The 17741-nt window shown below is 41.1% G+C and overlaps 1 protein-coding gene across 3 annotated transcripts in view; it reads right to left on the bottom strand.

Annotated features, from left to right (window-relative positions):
• The window catches only part of TRIM2 (tripartite motif containing 2), a 139676-nt gene that overhangs the window by 80295 nt on the left and 41640 nt on the right, over window positions 1-17741 (bottom strand). Inside the window, exon 1 of one of the 3 annotated variants that reach the window (XM_027866889.1) lies at window positions 4673-4711. The exons of the other annotated variants lie outside the window; for them this stretch is intronic. The gene's annotated coding sequence lies outside the window, so the exon portion shown is untranslated. Of the gene's footprint in view, window positions 1-4672; window positions 4712-17741 lie in introns of those variants that run through there. 3 annotated transcript variants of the gene reach the window in all.

Below are 17741 nucleotides of genomic sequence, written 5' to 3'. Positions count from 1 at the left end.
GAGCAAAAACATTCCCAGTCCAGTATTATAACCCATGCCTCACCCAACTACACTACTTTTCCAATTTCATAAAGAAAAAGAAAGAATTCTGAGCACAGTAAAACTTTAATTGATGTGTGTATAAGTAATAACATGCAGGGGGAAGCTAGGTGGCACACTGGATAGAGTGTTAGGCCTGAAGCCAGGAAGATTCCTGAGGTCAAATCTGGCCTCAGGCAATTACTAGCTGTGTGACCCTGGGCAAGTCACTTAACCCTCATCTATAATATGAGCTGGAGAAGGAAATGGCAAACCACCCCAGTATCTTTCCCAAGAAAACCCCAGATGGGGTCACTAAGAATCAAACACAGCTGAAAAATGACTGAACAACAACAATAATAATATTCATGTCACACATGGAATAAAATTTGTGCTCAGAATTTTTTTTCCACAGGAAATTGCTCATTACGTGTTGCATTTTTTTGTGCATGGAATTGAAAATCATCTTCTACTAATGTGCTCCTTCAGTGGAGATGATCCTGTACCATTTATTCTAATAATAATAGCTCATATTTCTATAGTACCTTAAGGTTTACAAAGTGCTTTACAAATACATCATTATGCTTGACAGTAACTCTGGATAATTAGCTGCTATTATTAGCACCATTTTATAGGGGAGGAAACAGGCTTAGTTGGATCAAGCAACTTTCCCAGGCGTGGTGACACTACACCAGGCTTTGGATGTACATGCCTGGGGACAGCCCAGAGAAGTTTGGAAAGGCTCAATACAAGCTATTCAATATCTGGGGCCACTATAGCTCTAGAAACCCACCTGCTAAGGTGGAGGTACAGTTACAATCTGCACGCGGGAGGGAACATCCACAGGGTTGGAATCACAGAATTGGAGAGTTGGAAGGGTTGTCAGCAGCCATCTTGGCCAACCCAAACTTAAACAGAACCCCTGATATAACTAACCTGCCAAGCGGCCATGCAGCCTCTGCTTGGATTCTTGATAAATTAAAGTTCAAAAATCATCATCTTTTATGAAGAAGCAAAGTTATTTGAACAATGATTAGCCGTAAAATTATTTTTGAACATATACCTATATCTACATCCTATACCTTTCTATATTGAACACCTAGGTGGCAGAGTGGATAGAGCGCCTGGCATGAGGAAGACTCATCTTCATGAGTTCAAATCCAGCCTCAGACATATCCTAGCTGCGTGACCCTGGGCAAGTCACTTCACTCTGTTTGCCTCAGTTTCCATATCTGTAAAATGAACTGGAGGAGGAAATGGCAAACCACTTCAGTATCTTTGCCAAGAAAATCCCAAATGGGGTAGTGAAGAGTCAGACACAACTGAAAAATACTGAATAACAACAACTTTTAGAGAGAGATAAGATACTTTTCCTTTTTCCTACATTAATGTGCAGTTAGAAAGTAATATAACTATACAGAGAGAGCCAATTTTTCAAGCTGGCTCAATATCTTATTTCTCAATGAAATGAGAAAAAAAAAGGCCTCAGCTCAGACCACTCTGTTGTAATTTTATGATTTGAGAATGAATTTGCCAAAGTGAGTGTTGCTATATAAATAGAGAGGTAGGCTGCAAAGGTCTCCAAATATTCTGATTTTATATTCTGATCCCACAGCAGGGCAATCTTCTTGGAAGTATATCAGGGAAGTTCATTCTTTGCTGACCACTTCTTGGCTTCTCCCCAGGTTCTTCCATCCATTCAACTGAAGCAGGTTTTTAGTTATCAAACTCACAAAGAAATAAGTACCAGTTAATGGAGTGGGGAAAGGGCAGAGGAAGAAGAAAAAGAAGACAAGAAGGATTTTGGCTAAAATAGGATAAGAAAAATCCAAGGACAGAGACAATTTGTCCCTGCCTAAAGAACCTAGAAATACCACAGTGAAATAACTGCAGCAAATCAGAAAGTATTTTTGACAAAAAAATTCTTTTCCTGAAGTCCCTTTTGACAAAAAAAAGTATCCTTTTCCTGAAGCCACTTTCCTCACTTTCAGTATGGAGTAGTATGGCTTAGGCTCCACTAGGGTCTCCTATTAGCAGGAGCTCTGTGAGGACTTTCTTGCTAAGTTTGAGACCATTGTTTTGGTGGTTGGGGCAAGGTCCAAGGCCAAACAGAACCTCTGGGCCTGTGGAAGGATGACATAAGCTTCATATGGGCTTGTGTCATCTGGGCCTGGATAATTCAGTTGACCATACCTGGTAAAAGTTTGATGTGTCCGGAGCATAACAGGATGACAACATCCCAGCTTCCAAAGTTGGTTCTCTCATTTACACAAATCATTACAAAGAATTTGGTTTTCCTCAGAACTGGGTTGCAAGATCATCTCTACAGTTCTGGGAATTAATCTTCAGGAAATGCTAAAATGCCTGCTCAACTCAACTGTGCACTGATTTAATTAATCAGTGTAGTAGAAATGACTGCAGCAGTAGAAATGAGCATTCTGGGCTCTGTGGCCTGTGGTAAATTGTTTCCTCTGGTGACTGGTCTTGACTACAGCAGACCTCCCTGATCTGCCCTGGACAGATGTGAAGTCCTGGCAGTCTTGCAGTGGAGGAGTGAGGGGAAGAGGAAGCAGATTTTGGGCAAAGAGCCATTTGTTTCATTAAACTCCATACCATCTCAATTCTATATTATTTTCCCTCTACTCCCTAAAGTTTGTTATAAAAAAAAAAGCAAGAAGTATTTGGTGAATGTGACAATGCGCATAGTATTGTTCTGGACTCTATATCAAATGTAGAAGGGGTATAAGATATGACTCTTTTCCTTCAAAGAGCTTACAATCTATTAGCAAATATCACATCTCACTATCATTTGGGGCTGGACTTGGAGTCAGAATCCCTAAGTTTCAATGCTGCAGGATGTGAGTCCAATTCACTACCTGGGTGGTCTTGGGCAAGTTGTTCTGTCTATGAAAAAGAAAGAGTTATGCTAGAACACCTCTAACATCTATTCTAGTCCAAATCAATGATCCTATAATCAATATGTAATAAGCAAACTGTAACATTGTAAAACCTTTCTATAATAACCTTGGACTAATTTCTAATGAAGGAGATAACTACCCCTTATAATGTCATTTTACCTAATGTGTCTTTTTCCTGGAACCCTTTAAAGATATAAGGTAGATTATATTTGGCAAATCAAGAATGGTTTAAGTAATACCTAGCTTTGACCAACCTGTGTGACCGACCTGACCACATCATTTTCCCTCTCTGGGCCTCAGAATGAATTTCGGGTTATATTTTGGGGCTTCTTTATCTGTCAGATGAGGGGGTTGAATTAGAAGACCTTTAATGTTCCTTCCAGCTCTATGATGTTATGAAGCAATAGCAAATAATATGAATAGAATCTAATTAAATGTAGGAGGTGTAGTTTGTGTGTGGGGAAAGACAGACGGACAGAGGCAGACAGACAGAGAGAGAATGGACTGAGGGATAAAGAAGGGAGGGAGGGAGAGAGGGGCAATGCACTTTAAGTGCTGAAGATGGAAATCCATGGAGGATGGAGAAATCAGAGAGGCCTGGGGAACAGGTGACCAGTCAGACCTTGAAGAATGGGCAGACTGAATAAGCAGAAGGGAAAAAAGCGAGCATGCCTGGCCTGGAGCATAATCAGAGCAAAGATCAATACTAACCAAAGTGACCTTTTTCTCTTGTAGTTTGCAGGTCTTAGAGCTGAAAGGACCTTAAAGGTCTTGGCCATTGTCATTCTGGTTTTTGAAATGATTCCCAGGAAGCACAGGGCTGGTCCCAGAGGATTCCTTTTTCTCTTCATTTCCCTCATCCTTCAGCTGGCCTCACCATCCCCTCCCAGGGTCACAGCCAGATCTTTATGCAGACCATTGTAGTGACTCTTTCCCAGCAAAGTTAGCAGTTACCATGGTGACAAGCCTCGCCTCCAGAGGGAGAGCAGCTCCTCAGCACACTGGAGGAATCTGCCCAGTTACTGCTCTCTTGAAGCACCCTGGTTTGGAATGGGCCACTACTACCCATCTCTCTTTTCCTCCTTGGTGGGCTGTCTTTCCAGTACGCATATCTAATATGAAAGCAAGCTTAGTCTGTGACCAATGATTTAAATTGGGGGAGAGAGAAGAGAATCAGGTTGGTGGGTGAGTTCCAATCCCCCTTCATAGAAAGCATCAGACCCATGATGCACACTCAAGATAATCCCCCCTGACTCAGGAGAGGAGCTACCAGGAAATGACTGGGCAGCACATAGCAGATCCTCAGCATTTCCAGGCATCCCTCTCCCTCTTGAGGTACTCCGGGAGAATGTCCTGGGGAGGACAAAGAGGTGACAGATGTTTCTGTTATGTAAAAATCCCATCTGTCCTCTCCTATTCCTCTACCACCAGCAACCCTGTTCTCCCTGCCCACCATCTTCCTTAGTGCCTTTGCCATTTATATAATAAACCAGATGGCATAGATTACCACATAATGCTTGGCAACTATCCCTTACAAGGCTTTCCAGCAAACTTTTCCAGCCATTTCTGAGTTTGAACATTTAAGCAACTAAAGAAAAGTATATATATGTAAAAAAAAAAAAAAGCCCATGAAGAAAGCCACCCTGATGTGGTGTGTAGAGGCCTTGTAGTCAATAACCAATGTCCTGTAAAGTGCCCCTAGGTGACCCTCTAAGACTCAGAGTTATGAATGATACCAATGTGCATTTGTGGAAGTATTGTCCACTCTGGGAGTTGCTTATCCTGATGAAATCAGAGTTTGGCTCCCCCCTGCAAACAAAAGACATGGATATTACAACAAATATTTATGAAGTGCTTACTATGTACATTGAAGGTACTGAGCCAGTCATTGGGGAATGATAATGTCACAATGATAGTAACATCAGTTTTGTACTCAAAGAAATATAACAGATCTAAGTTGGGGGGAAGCCATGTATACAAATATCTATGATAGAAATGAGACTGAGAGGTGGGTAGAGAGAAGACCCAAGCAAACTAGAAGAGAGCTATTTTAGTTACGGGCAAGAGACAGGACTTCATTAAGAAGGTCACACCCAATTTGGGCTTTTAAGGAAGGAAGGGGGGAACTTCATAAGGAGATTTGAGGGAGGTAAAGTCCAGACATGTGGGATGGCATGAGAAAAGGCAAAGAAAGAATAGAGTAAGTTTGACAATAGTCCCATTTGGTTAGAACATGATTCCTAAAGTTGGTGGGGTAGGCAGAGAGAATCATTTGAAATAAGACTGGAAAGGTAGGTTGAAGCTAGAAGAACCAGGTCTTCTTACAAGTAGGGGGGATGCATTTATTAAGCACCTACTATGTACCAGGCACTGTGCTGGCATGGTATTTTGCATTACATTGTACACAGTATAAATATTATATTTATCAATATTATTGCATTTGATCCTCACAACCTCACAACAACCTGTGAGGTAGATGCTATTTCCTCCATTTTATAGTTGAGTAAAGAGGCAGACAGAAGTTAAGTGACTTGTCCAGGGTCACACAGCTAAGAATTATTTAAAACCAGATTTGAACTCAGGTTTTCCTGATTCCATGCCTAGGGCTCTCTCCACTGTACCACACAGCTGCCTTTGTAATTCCAGTGAGGAATTACAGAGCAATTAAAAAAAATTCCTTTTAAAGCTAATGCCATCTTAGGTCACTTAAAGAAAGGTATAGTGTCCCGGAAGGGGGAGATGATATAGTCCTGTGGTATTCTGCCCTGGTCAGGCCACATCTGGAGTATTGTGGTGAGTTTGGGGAGTCACATTTTAAGAAGGACATTCACAAGATTGGAGACTATCCAGATAAGGGTAACTACAATGTTGAAGAGCCTCAACTTCATACCATTTCATTATCAGCTGAAAGATCTGGCAATGGTTAGCTTGGAGAAAAGAAAACTTGGGAGTAAGGGGGAAGCAAGATACTATCTTCAAGCCCTTGAAGCTTATTCTGCATGACCCCCAAAGGGTAGGACTAGAAGCAATGGGTAGAAGTTGCAGAGAGACAACTTTAGGCTTGATTTCAAGGGGAAAAAAATGCTTAAATTAGAGCTAGTTGTTGTTCAGTCATTTTTCAGTCATGTCCTACTCTTTGTGATCCTATTTGGGGTTTTCTTGGCAAAGATACTGGACTGATTTACCAGTTCTTTCTCCAGCTCATTGTACAGATGAGGAAACCGAGGCAAACAGGGTTAAGTGACTTGCCCAGGATCACACAGCTAGTAAGTGTCTAAGGTCACATTTGAACTCAAGTCTTCCTGACTCCTGGCTCACTGCCCAATTCACTAAATTCACAAAGGTGAAATGGTCATTGTTGGAAGGTGGTGGATCTCATTTCACTGGAGGCTTTCAAGCACAGGTTGAATGAACAACATTAGAAAGGGACTCATTTAGCTATGAGTTGAAGTAGGTTGAACACAAAAGCCTTCTGACTCAGATTAGGTGAGTAAAAGATTTAACTAATGTAAGAAATGGAGTAAAAAGACGTAGCTAGAAAAGGAGGTAAGCTGGGGATGTATGAGAATGGTAGACAGCACCTGAATTGTACACTGGTATTCCCAAAAAATCAAATGGTCTCCAGCACCCTGGATAGAATCTCTGTGAAGGACTTGTGAGAAAATAGATAAAAGAATCACACAGGATGAGGAGACAAGGAGGTTTGATGATTCTCATTGGTGGAGGAAGTATCCCCACCCATGAATTCATACATAGATCCAACATAACAAAGCCATAAGGGCCAATTGGCCCTTAGCAAAATTGTAAAGGCCATGAAGGTTCCTTATCTGCGTCTCCTTGAAGGTTGGCACCTCCTTCCTCAATTCCCAAGACCTATATGCTCTCCCTGACTGGCTAGAGAACTCGATAAGGTCAGGCTCCACCCAGGCCTGACCTTATCTGTAAAATAAGGAGGTTAGACCAGCTCATGGGATCACACATATAACAAATACCACAGTTGGGGTTCCATCCTAGGTTTTCTGAGTCCAATTCCAGTGTTCTTTGATCTCTAAGATTTCAAAAATAATTGCTGAAATTTATATCGTGCTTTAAGATCTACAAAATACTATTATACACATTATCTCATTCAATCTTTACAGTGTTGAGTTCTTTATCTGGATATGGATTACAGTATTGGTTTATGATTCCCAGTTTACAGATAGGGAAACTGAAGCTCAGAGAATTGACTCACCCAGGGTTACACAACTATTAAACAGAGAAGGCAGGGCTCCTAACCAGGTTTCACCAGAGTCCAAATTCAATCCTCTTCCCATTATAATATAATAATTGCCCTGAAATATCTCAGTCAAAATCTTACTAGCCTCTCCCTTTTAGGGTCTTACTATTTAAAATAATGTGATAATGGGTGTTTAAAAGTTAAGATGTTAACTCCCATAGGTAACGTATTTGATTATTTCCTGGTGCTTTCTGGAGACACGATATCTTAATCCAAAGGACTGAGTCTAATGATGGGAATTTCAGGCACTGAGCAGTGTAGGGGAAGATACTTGAGGGACTGAGATCATTTTGACACTTCTTAGTTAAGCCTTTGAGACAAGCAGACAGCAGGGACTTAGGCTATGCCAGGCACTGTGTTAAGCACTTGGGATACAAATACTATATGATCAAAAAGACACCCCTTTCCTTTAAAGAGCTTACATTCTAATACTGGAAGGGAATACACGAAAGGGGCAGAAAAGTAAGAGGATGGATCTAGAAGGGACCAACATAGGAGTATGCATAGTGTTGAAGTCCATGGAAAGTCAGACTCAGAGCCAGAAATAGAATAAAGGTTGGCCACCCTGGACCCCTCCCCAAAATGGAGGCCTCCAGGAAGAACTCGCCAATGGGAGCAGGGGGCTGGAACGGGGGAGTACTTTGTAGGGAGACAGGGCTGCGGGGGAAGAGAGACCCCCAGGAGTGAGGAGGTCCCAGGGGCTGAGGGAAGGTCCATGGTGAGAGGCCGTGGCAAAGTCCAGAATGTCAGAAGCAGAGCCGGGAGGGAATGATGAGAATGGCATATAAGGCAGAAAGTGCACCCCCTAGTGGGGATCTCTGTCCTCTTTATCCACATGTATATCTACACATATAACATATCTTCCATAAAAATAAATGGCAAGGCAATTTACAATTAACCAATTGTTGCAGCATCAGCAAAGAATTCAAAACAAAAGACACATGAATCCCCCAAATACATTAATGGATACACATTAACCCCTGTTATACTAGTGCTGGGACAGCCTTTTTTGGTAAATAGCCTGAAACATCTTCCGGCTTCACTGTAACTTTCGCACACTGTGGGGAGGTTGAAATGTTATTTTGTTGCTCTTCCAAATGAGAGGCTTGGGCCAGCTGATCTCTCACGCTGCTTCCAGGGCCAACATTTCTATTATCTGCTACACACTTTTATCTATTACTCCTTACTACCCTCAATCACAAATCTACTACATGAAGGAAGGAGTATTTTATGCCTACTTTTTTCCCCCAGGGAAGAAAAACGGGATACTCTCCAATAATCAGGAAAAATAATGATAAAGGGGACAGACAGAGGGTGCAGTGAATAGAGAACTAGTCCTGGAGTCAGGAGGACCTGAGTGCAAATGTGACCTCAGATACTTACTAGCTGTATGAACCTGGGCAAGTCACTTAACCCTTGATTGTCTCCGAAAAAGAAAATAATAGTGATAATTGACGTTAAAATCGCATTTTTGAAGTTTACAAAATACTTCATACACAGAGGATAGCACTAAGACTTTTGGAACACTGTATTTCATCTGAGTGTCACCACAACCCTGTGAAGTAAGTGCTCTAGGTACTATTATACCCATTTCACACAGGAAGAAACTAAAGCTAAGGGAGTAAATAACTTTCTTTGGTCATATAGCTAGTAAGTGTCAGAGGTGGGAATATACCAGTCTGATTCCAAATCTAATCCTGCTGCCACAAATCCTGATTTTAACCATCTTAAAGAGGCTAATTGGCTTCAATCTTTGTTGTTTGTCCTTTGTTTTAGAAGAGGACCATGCCATTCAGGAATTAGATTTAAGTGAAGCAGAATTGTACAAAGTCATAAGCCTCACTCTCTATCCCAGAGTCATCTCAAAATCCAGTGGCAAGACAACAGTCAGGATGACTGGTAATGGCCTGGGATGCAATGGATGACCTTGTCATCTTCAATGTCTGATCAAGCTCTAAGCACTCCACAGTGCCTGCATTAGTCACCATTTTACCGGGGAAGTCTTCACATGCTTGGGGTAGACATCCCCCTAACTCCCCCAAGGGTTCGAGGCCCATTGGTTACCTTTAATATGATTTAGCCCATCTGCTGAGGCAGTTTTACTAGGATTGTGGCTGCTGTGTGTGCTACAGCTTATTGGAGCCACAGATGAGAGTTGGGTGAAAGTTGTACACCAAAGGTGGTGGGCTTGGCAAGCCCTCACCCTAGAGGTGCTAGTCCTCCTGAACACCCCATACACCTGGCTTCAGTCTTAGGCTGCATTAAGAGAGGGACAGTATTCCACACTAGGGAGGTATTTAGTCTGGTCATAGTCTGCCCTGCTCAGATCACCATATTGAGAGGATTGTTTCAGCTCTGGGTGTTGGGTTTTAGGAAGGACACTAACAAGCTGGGTAGTGTTCAGAGGAAGAGGAATGCCATGGTGAAGGGCTTTATGAGCATACCACATGAGTATCAATGAGGCACCTGTGAATGTACAATTTGGAAAAGAGAAGATTTAGGAAGGAGAGAGTAATTATTTTCCAATATTAAGGCAGCTAGATTGCAGAGTAGATAGAGTGCCAGGCCTGGAGTCAGGAAGACTCATCTTTATGAGTTCAACTCTAGCCTCAGACACTTACTTGCTTTGTGACCCTGGGCAAGTCACCTAACCCTGTTTGCCTCAGTTTCCTTATCTGTAAAATGAACTGGAGAAGGAAATGGCAAACTACTCCAATATCTTTGCCAAGAAAACCCTCAAAGAGGTCACAAAGAGTCAGACTTGACTGAAAAATGACTAAATAACAAGTGTGAGGAGATTAAACTTATTTTGCTTGGCCCCCAAAAGCAGAATTAGAAGCAATAAAGAAAAATTGTTAAGAGATAGATTTAGTTTTGATATAAAGAGAAACTTCCTAATAATTAGAGCTATCCAAAAATGGAATGTGAGTACTCGTTGTTTGTCCTTTGTTCTAGAAGAGGCCCATGACATCAGGAAGGTGATGCCCTGACTTGCAAGTGAATTAGATTTAAGTGAGGGAGGGCTGTGCAAAGTTATTGGCCTCACTCTCTCCTCTAGAGTCATCTGGGTCCAGTGGCCAGATGTAGATCAGGACTACTCTTAGGAGATAATGGATTTTCTCTCAACGGTGGTCTTTAAGCAAATGGTATGTTATATACAAAAGGGAGTTCTTGTTTAGGGCTGGGCTGAACTAGACAGTTTCTGTGGTCCCTTAAAACTACATTATGTGATTCTGTGGCTTACAAATGGCCATAAGGCTTATAGGTACTTCCTCTTCCTGCTGGTTTCCAGTAAATATCATTTAAAATAATTAATTACTTTGTCTTGGGATCAAGAATTGTCAGTAAATCATGGTAGGAAATTCAGGTCCATGTGAGGAAGTGGGTGGGCAAGAGACAGGGGAAGAAAGGGGAAAAACATAGGAGGAAGCTAGTAAACTGGGCTCCACAGGTACCATCTTGTACTGGGAATAGAGTTATCTTGGAAGAGCATAACAGCAGGCTTAAGCCCTTCCTGTGGCACATTCAATGTGAAACGCAAAAGGGTTGGCACAAAAGATAAGATGGCTTCCTGTCCTTTCCCTGGCATGCAAGCTAGTGTGCAGGCCCATACTCTGGGCAATCTATTACTATGCCTTTGTCACTGTAGAAGCTAGGCGGCATAGTGAATAGAGCACTGGACTTGGAGACAGGAAGACCTCAGTCTGAATCCTTCCTCGGATACTAACTGCATGGCTCTGGGAAAGTCACTTAACCTCCCTCAAGCCTCAGCTTCTTCATGTGCAGAATGGGGATAGTTGCTGTGAGTCTCAAATGAGATAATATGCTTAAATTACCAAGCAAACTTTAAAGTGCTATATAAGGGTAGTTAATAGATACTTATTTGGGGGGATCTGGTTCTATCACTTTTTAGCTTTTTCTTGTTTATTAGAAAGAGATACTCTCTCTTCTTTCTTTTTGTAATTCATTCCATTTTTGAACAGCTCTAATTGTTAGTGCTGTGCAATCATTTAAAAAACAACCATTCCAACAATATATTAAAACATCCTTACAAGCTGATAATAAAACAGATTTTTCTCATTGAAGAAAGGAAAAGTAATCGACTGGTTTCAAAGTTAGCTATGGCCATTATCCTATTACACTCGATAAGATTTCTCCCACCAGGAAGAAACACAACATAAAAGGCTGGCTTTTCTAGTAGGTTCCTTGATAACATACTGGTTCCCCACATACTTATCTCCTTTACCTTTAAATGCCTTCAGAGGACAAAAGAATGAGCTGATTTCTCTTCAGGTTACCTAAGAAAGTGAGGAGGGAATGGGAATGGGAACTGGATAAACAACTTTGGCCAGGAATTGACCAAATAGTCCCTATGACTTAGGAAGTGACGTTCTCTCTGATTCTTCATTCCTCCATCTGTAAAATGAGGGGGCTAAAATATGTGATCTCTTTCCAGGTTCTTTCCAGTTCTGGCATTCTAGGATTCTAAGAAGTATAAACCTACAAGCCATGGAACCTGACTTCGCTAGCAATCTCCTTCATTGGGGCTCTGGAAAGAAATTAAAAAACTCACTGTTTTTGCCAAACTTGCTTTTACTCTCACTTGTAGAAATCGATCCATATATTTGTTTCAAGCTCTACCATTTAACAAAACCAAGGAATGAGCAATACGTTTTGATAACTGTTAGGAAACTCAGCAGGATGGTATTGAGGGGCAGTCTACATTCTGGCCTACCTCCAACTTTTAATTTTTTCCTTCTGGTGCCAGCTCCAACTCTCCACTCAAGCTACCAGAGTTCACTTGCTTTGGGAGGCAGCATGGTATGGTAGGATAAGCCCTGGATTTAGAGTCAGGTTCAAATCCCAGCTGGCTCTGCCTTGTACCCTCTGAGTAACCAAGTCACTTTACCTCTGTAGGTCCTGATTTCTTAATAAATAAAATGATTGAATTGGTATTCTGGAGAACAATTTGGAACTATGCCCAACGGGCTATACAACTCTGCATACTTTTGATCCAGCAATACCACTCCTTGGTGTGTATCCCAAAGAGATCAAAGAAAAAGGAAAAGTATCCATACATACAAAAAACCAAATTATTTATAGCAACTCTTTTTGTGGTGGCAAAGAAATAGGAAATTGAAGGGCTACCAATCGATTAGGGAATGGCTAAACAAGTTATGGTATGTGATCATTATGGAATACTGCTGTGATAAAAAAAAAATGATGAGGGAGATGTGTTCAGAAAAACCTGGGAAGACTTATATGAACTGATGCAAAGTAAAGTGAACAGAACCAGGAGAACATTGTACACAGTAACAACAGTGTTGTATGATGATCAACTGTGAAAGCCTTAGTTACTCTGATAAATACCATGATCTAAGACATGATGAAAAATCTTATCTTCCTCCAGAGAGAGAACTGATGAACTCTGAGTATAGATTCAAACTTTCTTTATTTTTCTTATTTTTTTTGCAACATGGTTAATATGGAAATATATTTTGCATGCCGTCACATGTATAGTGGATATCATATTACTTGCCTTCTCAGTGAGTGGGGGAGGGGCTGAGGGAAAGAATTTGGAACTGAAAATTTTAAATACGAAAATAAAAATAAAATATATAAATTGCACGAAAAAAATGATTGGGCTGGAGTAGACTACCTCTGCAAGGTCCTTTCTGGCTTTGTATCTAGGATCCTATAATCTCAATCATTTAAACTCTCTGAGCTTTGGCTCATCTATAAAATGATGGCGCTGGGATAGATGATCCCTAAGGTCCTTTCCAGCTCCAACTCTATGACCCTATGATTCAAAGATGAGGGCTGAGAATCAGCAAGAAAGCATAAGACCATACCACAGAACAGTAAAAGAATTCGTAATCTCAGACCCAGTGCCCAGGGAGGCTCTGATAGATTCACAGATCTTGAGCTGAAGGGGACCTTAGAAATCACCTCATCCAACCCCCCATTTTACAGATGGGAAAACTGAGGATCAGCAAGAGGAAGTAACTTGCACAAAGTCACACAGGTAGTCATGATATGAACTGAGGTCCTATGACTCCAAGTTCAGCGTTGTTTCCACTGTGCCATTTATTTAGCTCAGAGGAGATCTTTCTCAACAGAAAGAAGTATTTATGTCTGGAAGGTTTCCTACCTCTAGTCTATCTAGGCTTTATCTCAGCCTCCACACTGCTTTCCACACCTGATCTTAGCCAGAAGGTCAACAAGTGACCCCACTTGCTTTCTAAGAAATATTCTCAATGTACTTCTCTGACTATGCCAGCCCGTTACTAAAATCCTACATAGCTCCCAATTGCCTATTGCAGTAATAATAAACGACTGGTGAAAGAATTTAAGATTTTGTATAATCGGGCTGCCATCTACTTCCCTTGCCTCCCATTCCCCTTCACATATCTGAAAGATTCCTTATTCCTCATTCTGACCCATCTATCTCCTGGCTAGGTGGCACAATGGACAGAGTATTGGATGTGGAGTCAGGAAGATCTGAGTTCAAATCCCACCTCAGACACTTACTACCTGTGTTACCCTGAGCAAGTCACTTAACCTCTTCTGCCTCAGTTTCCTCAGTTGTAAAAAGGGGAAAATAGCTCTAACCTCCCAGGGTTATTGTGAGGTTCAAATGAGATAATATTTGCTAAGTGCTTGGCACACAGTTAGTGCTTAACAAATATTTGTTCCCCCCCCTTTCCATTTCTGGGCCTTTGTTCTCTCAAGTTCTATGCCTCAAAAGTACTGTTCCTCCAGCTTCACCTGATGATGACTTAGCCTTCCTTCTTTCATGGCCCAATTCAGATATCACCTCCTTCCCTGATTTGTTCAGTGGCACAAAATCAGGCTGGAACAGAGAAGAGATTTGAGCCCACATCTTCCCAACACTGAGGCTGTCTCTCTAATCACTGTGCTTTACCATAACTATGCTAGGAGCTTAATAAACACTCAATTGAATTGAAAGGTCATACCAAGTAGAAACAGAAAAGTATGTTTGGGGAGTAAAGAGCTCTCATACCATAGCTGACCTCCTATACTGCAAACTCCAGAGGCAAACAGTAGGAGTTCCCAAGATAATAGAGAAACAGGAAATGACCAACAAAGGATTTTTCAGTACTAAAAGGTTGAAAACCTGGCCACCCATATGCCAAAGGGCAGAGAAAAAAACCACTGCATCCTGCAGGAAGGGATTCTCAACAAAAGCAGGGCCCCTGGGATTAGAATGAAGATACAATTCATGAGAAAGCAGAGAACAGAGTCCAACTTCACATAGTTAAGAGGCAGCTTATCCCCAGAATGAGCTGGGCAGTAAGAATCTATCACTTGATGAAAACCCAGAGGAACAGGGCCAGAAGCATTACAAAACACACAGAATTAGGAAGAAAGGGGTGCCGTAAATGGAGAGAATAAACAAGAGTGAGGAGGAATCCTTTTGACCTACCCTGGATAATTTTTTAATAGGGTGAGCTAAGAAAAACAGATGATCACTCAAAGGTCTCCCCAATTATATGAGATCAAATGGTTCAACGATCTGGCCCTCCTTTTGCAATTTCCCTGCATGAGACTTCATTAGAACATAAAGATAATTTTCTAAAACTTGTTATAAGAGAAGTTGTGTGGTGTATTGTTTGGAGACACAGCCTTAGAGTCAGAAAGACTTAAGTCTTCCTGTGTGACCCTGGGCAAGTTACTTAACCTTTCAGTACCTCAGCACTTTAAAACTGCAAGTTGCACCACAATTACTGTCTTATTTTGGGAGAGGGAATTGCCTCAGTGGGAATTCCTCACACCAAAACAAACAAACAAACAAACAAACAAACAAATAAATGACAGGTCCAGTCTCACCCTCCTCTCCCCTACTCTTCCACCGAAGACAGTGTCCCAATTTAAGCATGGCCAAGTAGCTCATTAATTGAAAAATAGTTTATTGTGGTTGCTTTAAAAAAAATAAATTCCTTATTCTAAAGTGGTATTAGCACATGGCATGTGTTTTGGGGGGTTCAACTACCCTCCCAATAGCCTCTTGGCCTCTGCCAACATTCCTTCCTGTACTTCCCAGGCTTATTCTGACTTTTCTATAAGTGATGAACCACTTCATAGGTTAAAATACTGAGACTTGGGGCAGCTAGGTGGTGCAGTGGATAGAGTACCGGCCCTGAAGTCAGGAGGACCTCAGGTCAAATCTGACATCAGACCAAACACTTGACAGTAGCTGTGTGACTCTGGGCAAGTCACTTAACCCCAATTATCTAAAAATAAAATAAAATAAAATACTGAGACCCAAAGAATGAAAGAAACGAAGAGGTGGCCTCTTACCTTTTATTCGTTGCAAAATGAGTGAATGGGTCTTTATCAGAGAAGGGGGAAGTGACTTCTTCTTTAAGGGGATCACATATAATGCATTTGTTTGGGACACCACTTAGAGCTATGCAGGCAGCCCTGCCTTGGAGGGCACAGTCTCATTGACCAAGGAAGCCTCTGAAAAACCCGTTGTATCAGGGCCGCTGAATATTAGAGCTGGGAAACCATGGAGATAGGATCTAACTCCCTCACCTAGGGCATCTTTGAACACTATAAAATCAAACTTAATTAGTTTGAACTTCACTGATTTCATGATCATTTAACCAGAGGTGAAATTGACTTGTGCAACGTCGTTGCAGAAAAGGTTCCTAAGCAAAATAATATGCAAACAAGGTGACAAGAGGTATGTTTAACCTACTTAACAGGATATATTTAAGCTCTTTAACTTGTTCACATGACTGTAATCTCAAATGACCTAATCTACTCATTATAGCAGGCCTAGCAGGATTTACATTTGGCTAGCAGTTAGATGGAATTACTAATGCACCTGAGAGAAATAAAATTGTATTTCTTTTAAAATATTCTATAATTCAGACTACAAATTCAGACTTCTTTTATCACTAAGTTCTAGTCTGATCAACAAACATTTATTAAGGATCTGTGCTAGACCCAGATGATACAAAAGCAAAAATGACAAATGGTCCCAGTTCTCAAAGAGTTTACATTGTTATGGGGCTATATACTGTGGAAACCCTAGAGGATCAGGAAGGGCTCCCTAGGAGGTGCCACCTTAGCTGAGCCTTGAAGGAAGCTAAGGATTCTAAGAGGTAAAGATGGGGAGAGAGAACACCTTTCAGGCATGGAGGGATAGCTAAAGACATGGAATCAGGAGATAGAATGCTGAGCTCAGAGAAGAACAAGTTATGCCAGTTTAGTTGGAACATGGACTGTGTGAAGAGGAACGTCGTGAAAGATGTCCAGAAAGCTAGGATAGAGCCAGGCTGGGAAGTATGGATTTTATTCTAGAGGCAATAGGGAGGCACTGAACATTCTTGAGCAGGGGAGGGACATGATCAGATCTGTTTGGGAAGATTGTTTTGGCAATTGTATTGAGGATGGATTAGAGATGGAAAAGATTGGAAGCTAAGAGACCAATTAGGAATCTATTACAGTAGGTAATAAGAGCCTGAAATAGGCCTTTATTAACCTGAAGGAGTGAAATTTTACTGGTCTGCATATACACAAATGAACACAAATGTATTTTCATACTTGTGCTGCTAGATAACCTCCCACAGTCAGAGGTGGGATTGAGAGAATAACTCCTTTCTTTTTTTACTCCTATTCTAAATTTCATCTACTGACACAATAAAGAGTATCTTATTTTTCAGAATATTTTAAATTATTATTTTTTTTAACTGACGTTTAACTGAGGGAGGCATACTTGCTGCCCATGTAAATTCTGAAGGTAGTATCAGGTAGCCTTTTTGATGCTTAAGTTAAAACACACACACACACACACACACACACACACACACACACACCCCCTTCCAAAATGAGGAACTAAAGTCAAAAATGACACTGTGATGAAAAAAAAGGAAGTCTCAACACAGTGTTTTGATTATTGGACCTGAAATATCTATAGCAACATTAAAGAAAAACATTTTCAGAACTGAGCTTAGCTGTCCCTGTGAACTAACTGCTTTGGTAGGCACACTCATTTGCCTTCTAACAAACAGGAGTTATGGTTCTCATTTTCTCTTTATTCTGGTACACTTCACATCTGCAAACTGTCATGCATGTAGTCACGCATGTCCAGATCCAAACAGGGCTCCCAATGAAGGAGGAGGTGGCTAAGTAAGCCAAATGGGATTGCTTAAAGAAAATAAAGTGTTATAGTCTGATAAAGAGGGAGGGATGAGGAGATAAGAGGGGAGAAGATAGGGGAGAGAAGAGGAAAAACTACTTAACAGCTTTTTGTTTTTGAAACTCTATCTATTCAATAAATTTCTACTGAGAACCTATAATGTACTAGAATACACTGTGTTAGGTCCTGTGAAAAACAGAATAAATACATCTGGTGAACCCATTACTGTTGATAGTCACTGATATTTTCAAGGTTTTATTTTTCTGGGATTAGAAGTAAGTAGAAGGAAGAACCAAAATAAGAGAATAAAAATTCTCTCTCTCTCTCTCTCTCTCTCTCTCTCTCTCTCTCTCTCTCT

This window comes from Vombatus ursinus, unplaced genomic scaffold (genome assembly GCF_900497805.2).
Source record: "Vombatus ursinus unplaced genomic scaffold, bare-nosed wombat genome assembly UNPS02014784.1, whole genome shotgun sequence".
Taxonomy (NCBI): Eukaryota; Metazoa; Chordata; class Mammalia; order Diprotodontia; family Vombatidae; genus Vombatus; species Vombatus ursinus.
Note: the sequence above shows the minus strand (reverse complement) of the source record. Positions and strands in the feature narration are given on the sequence as shown.